Source organism: Nuphar pumila, chromosome 14, assembly GCF_984573655.1.
Source record: "Nuphar pumila chromosome 14, dmNupPumi1.hap1.1, whole genome shotgun sequence".
In the NCBI taxonomy this organism is placed as follows: Eukaryota; Viridiplantae; Streptophyta; class Magnoliopsida; order Nymphaeales; family Nymphaeaceae; genus Nuphar; species Nuphar pumila.
This window is the reverse complement of record NC_143262.1, coordinates 8,159,179-8,167,864: the sequence shown is the minus strand read 5'-3', so window position 1 is coordinate 8,167,864 and position 8,686 is coordinate 8,159,179.

The window sequence follows — 8,686 nt, the reverse complement described above, 5'->3', positions numbered from 1 at the left end:
TATAATCCCAAAACTCATAATGAAGTTTCTTATCCAAATGGCCTGAGACGAAGTCTCGTATAGAACAATAATTCTGCCTTCATGGTATGAGCATCAGTTGTAGACTGCTTTCCACTTCTCCATAAAATGATAATACCTGATAGTAGGAAAATGTATCCAGTAGTAGATTTTCTACTATCGAGACATCCTCCTAAATCTATATTAGAATATTCAAGGAAACCCTTAGTTCTATCATGACAAATCTTGATTCCAAGGACAAATATGGCCTCACCTATGTCCTTCATATCGAAATAAGAGAAAAGAAAATCTTTTGTCTCATATAGTAGACTCAAATCATTAGTTGCGAGAAGAATGTCATCAACATATAAAACAAAAAAACATGAGCATACTCTCACTAGTCTTAATATATATGCACTGATCAACAATAGTTTCAGTGAATCTAAAGTTCATAATTACCTGATTGAACTTTTTATACTATTGGCAGGAGGCTTGTTTACGTCCATAAATTGACTTCTTTAATTTTCAAACTAAATGATTCGAGTCATCTACACTGAAACTAGGAGGTTATTGTATGTATACCTCCTATTCTAGATCCTCATTCTGGAAGGCAGTTTTCACATCTATTTGATGCAGCTCTAAATCAAAATAAGCTACGAGGGCCATGATTATGCTCAATGATTCCTTAGTTGAGAGAGGAGAAAAAGTCTCATTATAATCAATGACCTTTATTTGTGTGAAATCTTTACAACAAGCCTAGCCTTATACCTCTCCAATTGACCTTTAAAGTCTATTTTGGTTTTAAAGACCCATTTATAACCAACGGGTCTAACTCTATCAGGTTAAGGTACAAGATCCCACACTTGGTTTTTTACCATAGAGTCAAACTCTTCTTTTATAGCATTGATCCAATGTGTTGATCTTTCACTTTTAAAGGCTTCTATAAAGGTGAAAGGATTATCATCAATATCTATAAAATTATTAGACTTTTGCAAATACATCATATAGTCTGGACGGATAACAATTTTTTTATCCTCGTAGACCTTTATACAGGTGCTATAGGTGATTCAAAATGAACTTATATATCCTATTGTTGTTGTATATTCTCATCAACAACTTGCTCTATTTGGAACTAATATTCATTGATCGGACTTTCCTTGACATTATCCAAAGAGACAATGACAAGAAAAACTAGGTCTTTGTCCTTTGCATGTATGAAACCTGAATCATGCATTTTCTCATATTTAAGAATTTGAGATGCATCTGTACCAATAAAACCGTTTTTAAGAAATCTCGCTTTATCTGTTTTCACTATCTGTGGTGCATGAGATATACAATAAAACCTAAACCCTTTGATATTTCTGGATAACCAATGAAAAATCCACTAGTCGTCCTAGGATCAAAGGCTTTTATATACGGGTCATACAGTTTAGCTTCTACTGGACATCCTCTTATGCGCATATATGACAAAGAAGGTTTTCTATCATTACATAACTCGTAAGGAGTCTTTTGAATAACCTTCGTAGGAACCTTGTTCAAAATATGCAGTGTTGTCTTAAGAGCTTCACCCTACAAGGTCAAGGGAAGGTTTGATTGATTCAACATCGCTCAAACCATTTCTTTAAGTGTATGGTTTTTTTCTTTCTGCTACACTATTCTAGTAAGCACTAACAAACAAGATATACTAAGGTACAATGCCTTTATATTTTAGAAACCGTGCTAATGACCCTTCATTTTGTCTCATCTCAGTGAAACGACCATAATATTCACCACCTCTATTAGACTTGACAACCTTAATAACTTCATCGGGTTGTTTCTCTATTACTTTCTTGAAGTTTTTAAAAACCTTAAAGAATTTAGATTTTTCAAATAATAAGTAAAGATACATATGCCGTGAATAATCATTTTATAAAGGTAACAAAATACTTTTCACTCGTATGACACAGTGAAAAAGGGTCACAAATATCCATATGCACTATTTTCAACTTTTCATTGATGTGTTTGATATCTTTCTTATACGTGTTAGACTGCTTAGACTTTATGTAGTCAACACATCATTTTATATCCGTGCAATCAAGGGATCAAAGGATTTTTTCTTTCACAAGTCTTTGGACCCTCTCTTTCGAGATGTGTCCTAACCTTCGATGCCAAAGCAAATATGATTGATCTTCTTTTAGACCACGTTTATTCTCAACAGAATGAGATTTCTGAATTTAAAATTCGATTTTTAACCGATACAAATCATGACACATATATGCATAACCTACATTAATAAATTTTTTGATAATAACAAGCTTGGAGTTTTCAAATTTAAAACTAGAACCAAACTTCACCCTCACCCTTAAGTATTTCTTCCTCTTCAACACACTTGGTCAAGAGGTCATTAAAAGACTACTTATCGCTATGTGTAATGTAGAAGATTTTGAAGTGTCCATATTCAGTATGTAATGAGGTCAAAATAAAATGCACCAAGAAAGAATCAGAAATGGTGAACTTTATGTCATTCAACTGAGATGTAATGTTCCTCATTTCTAAAATATGTTGTCGGATATGACTATCACCAGTATATTTCATAGATACTAGTTTGAACATTAGTGTACTAGCCCTTGCCTTATCAGAAGTGACAAATTGAGCCTCAATGGCTTTTAGAAATTATTTCACTATTCTGTAGTGAGGAATAGCTCTTCGAATGTTCTTAGCCATTCGAGATTGCAAAAGCAAAAGGCTAAGTCTATTCGAGCACTCCCACTTTTTAAATATAGTCGTCTATTCGACTGTACTTTGCTATGTAAGAGCAAGAGATTCGCCACTCCTAAGGGTCAGATCTAAGTCAATGTAATCGAGAGTAAACAATACTATTTCTTTTTAATCCAAAAAATTAGATACGTCTAATAGGAGAATATTACTAGAAATGTCAATGAGAAAAGAACCTGATACAATAAAGAATGGAAGAGAAAACTTTATTATTGCTCAGATAAGACTCGTGATGAAAAGGTAAAAACTGTGACCTTTTATTATTCACCTTTTCTCATACAAGAATAATTGAACCATTATTGTTCTACTTTAGTGGAAACGACAATACTCATAGTTGCTCAATCTCCTCAATTCACAAGGAATTGACTTCAATTGATGAAACTAACATATCATATAACCAGAGACAATTCAACAATGTACCTTTGGGTACGAACATGCTTCATGGGCTGGAATACACATCTACTTTTACACCCAGTATGAATTTAGAACATAATGACCTACCTTTAGGTAAAATTGTTGTTTCATAAAGTCACATATAATCATAATATTGAATCTTAATACAGTTCAAAGAATCCTCAATCAATGCAACTCAAATCACATTAGTGATTGTATTAGTCAGTCAATCAAGATCTTTAAACGAAATTATATTTGTATTATGAAGCATTCCCATGCACACATATTAATGCATGTACATTCATGATGAAATATACATTATATCGTTAAAGTAAAAGTTCATGCTTTAACATATATGCATAAACTAATTTTAGATAATAACACATTAAAAATTTCATGAATTTAGTCATAATCATGCTTAAAAACTTTATGCAAAACTTAAATAATATAAAATACATGTATTAGACATGCATAAATTATGCTTATTTAATAATAAACACTTATAGAGCATGAAAAATAACAAAAGCATACTCATATGGGTAAAACCCATGGTCCTCAAGTTGGAACTGATCTAAAAATACCCTGAACCAGTCTGAAACGACCTCAAATTGGTCATCTAAGGGTCTAAACTGATTCTAGATTTAATGAACCAATCCAAAATATGAAACAAAAGGTCATAAAACCGTAAAATCGAATGCAAAAATCCCTGCTCTTTCATGGATTCATGAAAACATGGTCTGTATATCTCAGAATCGGTGAAAACCCTATAGGAATCAGTCAAAAATGGCTTCGAACTGGTCCCAGAAAGAGCCGTATCAATCACAAATCTGGTTGAGGTGTAAATAGTATATATACATGTTTTGGATTTGACCTGATCCAATCTGGATTCAGATCTAGTTAAAATGGATCCTAAACCAAATACCCCTGGTTTAGATCCAATCTAGATCTAGAACCCATAATGATCGGGTCCCGGATTGGATCTAATGATCCAAAACCTTATCCAGACCCAGATTCAGTCCAAAACAGGAATTGGGTCGGGTCTAGAAGCCAGACCCAGTCCATGACCAGATCCAGTTGGGTATGGATCTTGACCCGATCTAACCACATCAGTACAAATCCGATCTATCTGAATCAGTACAGATCTGGTCCCTACTAGGATCGGGTTGAAGTCAGATTGAGACTCGAACCAAGCGGATCAGATCATACCCGAACCATACCCGGTCTAGTTGGTTCCGGATTGAACCAGACCTAGAATTCAAATTAATGGGTCCAGTTCTGATCCAACTGGGTCATATCTGACCCAGACCCTAAACCATAATGGGTCTGAGTCTGGTCCAAACTCACACCACGAATCTGGTATTAGGATCGAGCCCAGTCCAAGAAGGTGAGGCATACCGATCCACCCAAAACATGTCTAGATTGGGCCAGCCACCAGGTCGTTACACCCGATCCGACCTGGTACCCAGCATAAAAATAGAAACCCCATGGCTTTCGGTCAGGTTCTCTAAAAAACATAACGACAACCCATGTCGCTCCTCGACGACCGACAGAAATGCCTGCCGGCGATGGTGGCCACCACCATGCCCAACAGTCTCCAGCGACAACCCTGGCGGAAACCACCTTGATCCGATAGTCACCAAAGAGGGCAAATGCCCCTTCGGCCTCCCGGTTGTAGGAAAAATCACCGACGATGATGCCGGTGAAACAGTGATAACTGGCGACATAAGACATCGCCTGCTCCCCAATGACGACCCATGGCCGAAACTCCTCTGAAAGAGACCAATCCAACAAGGGATTTGGGGTTTTTGTTAGGTGTAAGAAAGAAGGGAGAGAAATTCAAAGAAGGAATGGGGTGTTTAAAGATAGAGGTCTTGATGAGGTGGAATAGTCCCATATTGCTTTTGCATGAGTTTTCTGAGAGCTTTATAAGCAATTAGTGAACTCATACACTTGTTCCTGAGAACAAGGGAGTGGGATGACCACCACACACACACGCGCGCGCACGCGCGCACGCTCGCCGTGTCGTGTCGTGCTGTGCCGAGCCGGGCCGGGCCCTGATTTGCACAGTATGTGGGGGCGAATCTTCTCTAAGGGGAGTACCTTCGTACGCCTTAGCCTACTACATAAACTAAACATGTTCCTGTTGTTTTCTTTATGTTCTATGCATCTGTTTAATCTTATGCTGTCGTCTGGATTTTGGTCTGATGCGGAAAATGCCATGCTTGCTCCCTGTTATTGTTTCGGTCGTCTGTTAATCATGTTATTTACACTGTTGTATTTCTTGATTTATTTTGTGTTTTATATCATGATGACGATTGTGAAACTGTGTGATCTGGAAAATGATCCAACAGTCTTGGCTAGCACGGCGGTCTGGCGACGACGAAAATCTGACAAGGGCTTAATGCAGCCAACGAGGCTGCCTACTATCTTTAGCTCTCTCACCTCCCCGGCGAAATCCATCGGTAGGTAATAGTTTTCGACCTTTTTTTTTAATATATCGATATGTTGCCGGTGGTAACACTTGCCGCCGGGGCTGACTGTCACCACCAACGACCAACCGACAAGGTCGCTGACGACGGGGATCCGGTGCAGACCTTGCCGGCAACAGGGATCGACCAAAAAAAAAATGAAAAGAGTCTCTTGATGCCATGCAACCACCGGCGGCAGCGTTTCCACTGGCGAAGGTCGACGACGAATGCGTCAACCGTCTCGCCCTTCCTTCTTGACTGAAACTGTTTATGCGAAGGGGGAAGACATGATCACCCTCTGTTTTTAGAAAAGCTTTACCAAAGGAGTAGCAGGACACTTACTGTGCTCACGAATGACAGTTACCATGATGAGCAAGACCCTGAACTCTCAATAACAGTTATGAGCAATAAGCTAGAGGCTATCATTTATGACTATTCTCATCATACAGTCCAGCCCTCCATTTATAATGGAAGATCGGGGTGGTTACATAAGTGAGCTCTTTACATTTACTTAACCTCCACCCCACTAAACACCCATTTAGTGCCCACTAACAGCTCCATTAACCCACTTATAGTGTCAAACTGAGTCACACTATGGGTTGGACCCAAACCCAAATGTCCAACACTTTCTTGTACTGCTAGTTGGATATGACTTGCTTTGGGTTTGCTCCAGATATTATAGAATAAATATTTTATATTTTCAAGGACAATAAAAATGGGTCTGAATCCATTTCAGGTTCCAAGTGTCGCCACCAAACCATACGAATTGCCCAAAAAGATCTAGCGTGAACTGAGAATATTCGGGTATGTATCTGACTCATAAAAAGCTAATTACACCCCTGGATAAGGCCATTATTATCTAGATTTTTTCAGAAAGGAAAATTGTCCTCCTTTCCACCAAATTCTAGTGATTGATTTATGGCAACCTTCACAGTGACTGGGAGTTCATTTTTTTATGTTATTTAGTTATGCAAAGAAATGCAAAGCGTGGTAGCAGTTAGATCATAGATCGGCCCCTCAAGCAGGCCAAAACTTAATAGCTAGGAGCCTAGGACCCTTGCCCGCAGGGCCTACGCTGGTCTTCGGACTGTGCAGTGAGGGAGGTGACACCCACAGGAATAGAAATTAACCATCTCCACCAACCCCCCTTGGGGCGACTGGGAGGTCATCATGTTTACAAAAAATGAACCATGGCACATTTCCAAGAGTCTTCATGGGCAGTTTACTCATCTCAACGAGTCCAAACTCTGTAATTGATGATCAAATTTCTCAATTTGGTTGCCACACTTTTCACACAAGTCAAGAGGGCAACGCCCCAAAGGTGTTGCCGGGTGGGTGCCGACCTCCACCTCCACTGCACCCACTTCTCCTTGCAGGTACATCTTTATTTAAAAGGCATGTTGTTTCAACTCTTTAGATATTAAAAGAATTTGCACTAGTTTCTAAAATAATTATTTTTATAAAGATACATACAAATTAAAATAGTTTTTTAGAGGAAATACGACGAGAGATCACCCAACAAAGTGAAAGAAAGTAGATACAACTAGGACCAACTAGAATCAACACATGAGTAAGATACCTAACCCACTAGCAACCCATTGGAGAGCATTAGTCGGCCATTTAGCTTTTGTGAAGACCAAGATATTGCTGCAGACGATCAAGTGGAGGCGATCAAGATTAACCTATTTTCCGTTGAATGCTCTGTTGTTACGCCGTAATAAATCATTATTGCATAATAAACCTTTTATAAAACATAATATTTAAAAGTCTTCATGAAAAATGAAAATAGCATCTTTATAGAATGAAATTGTTGTTTGTATGGTGTGATGCTAATAGAAACCATGCTTGATATTCATATAGTGTAATAAAAACAAAATTGTACATTAGTTTGATATAGTGAAATTGTCCTGTTTGGATACTGCTGGCCGGGCGCAAAAGTAACCTGTACAAGTCAAGTTTTTGTCTCAGGTATTCCGCTCTTTTATTTTTTTGGTTTGTTCCAGGTATTCCAGACAGCTGCAAGGCGTCCTGTGCATCTGATGTTTGCGTTGGGTGCGTTGAGTGCAGACATCAGTGACCCACAGACGCTGCTGTCGGAACAATCAAACACCCCCCTTAGGTGACTCATGTCCCTAAAAACGTTCTTCATCATCATTTAAAATAAATAAATAATCCTACTTATATTTCTGTCATCAGTGAATTAGACCGAGCCATATTCCATGAACATTGCCAAAAACTAACACTATTAGATAAATAAAATTCTACATGGACATACCGAGAAAATGGCATGAATATAGGGAAATCAAGAGCAAGATCAGTGGCCTAAAGGATTTTGCCAGAGCCACTATTTGTATTACCAAAGATGGGGAATGGCTAAAAGCTGAGCAGTACACAGCCACAGACTGGCCAACCTCTTAAACATCTGTCGATCTGCATTTCCAGAAGGCACTACTGGCACTTGGTATTGAGTAATTGAAAACAGAGAAATGATGAAAGCAACAAAAAGGGAAGAGCAACAGTTAGGATATACGACTTTCTAGATATGGTTCTATGACTGTAACCTATGTCACATAGACATAGACACGGGCAGCGTGTTGGTTAAGATCGGGTCAGGTTGAACTCTCACCCAAACCGTTTTTTTTTATGTCAGTGAAAGTCAGGGAGGATGAAGAAAAAAAAAAGAGAAGGAAGAAGACGAAAGAGAACACCAACTAGGGGATCGGCTTGTCTGGTAGGACCTGCAAGTGGACGTCACCTTGTGTTCGGACGTTGCAAGTTCAAATCCCAATGATATCGTTGTATAACTGGTAGGGGTCTGCCTAACCCAACTTGTCTTTAGAAAAAAGAAGACTAAAGAGGAAGAAAAAAAAGTAAAAGAGGAGAGAGAGAGAGAGTACAGAAGTTCGTTCTCTTCAATCTTCTTTTTCACATCTAACAAAGAAAGAGGCAGTGGAGCTGGGTCCTCCTCTTCATTCATCATATTGTCTTCCTCGTTCTCCTTGGTGGAGGGAGAGAGACTCAGGTTCTCACTTGGCCCCTCCTTCTGGGCCTTCCTCTTCTCCTTTGTGTGAATA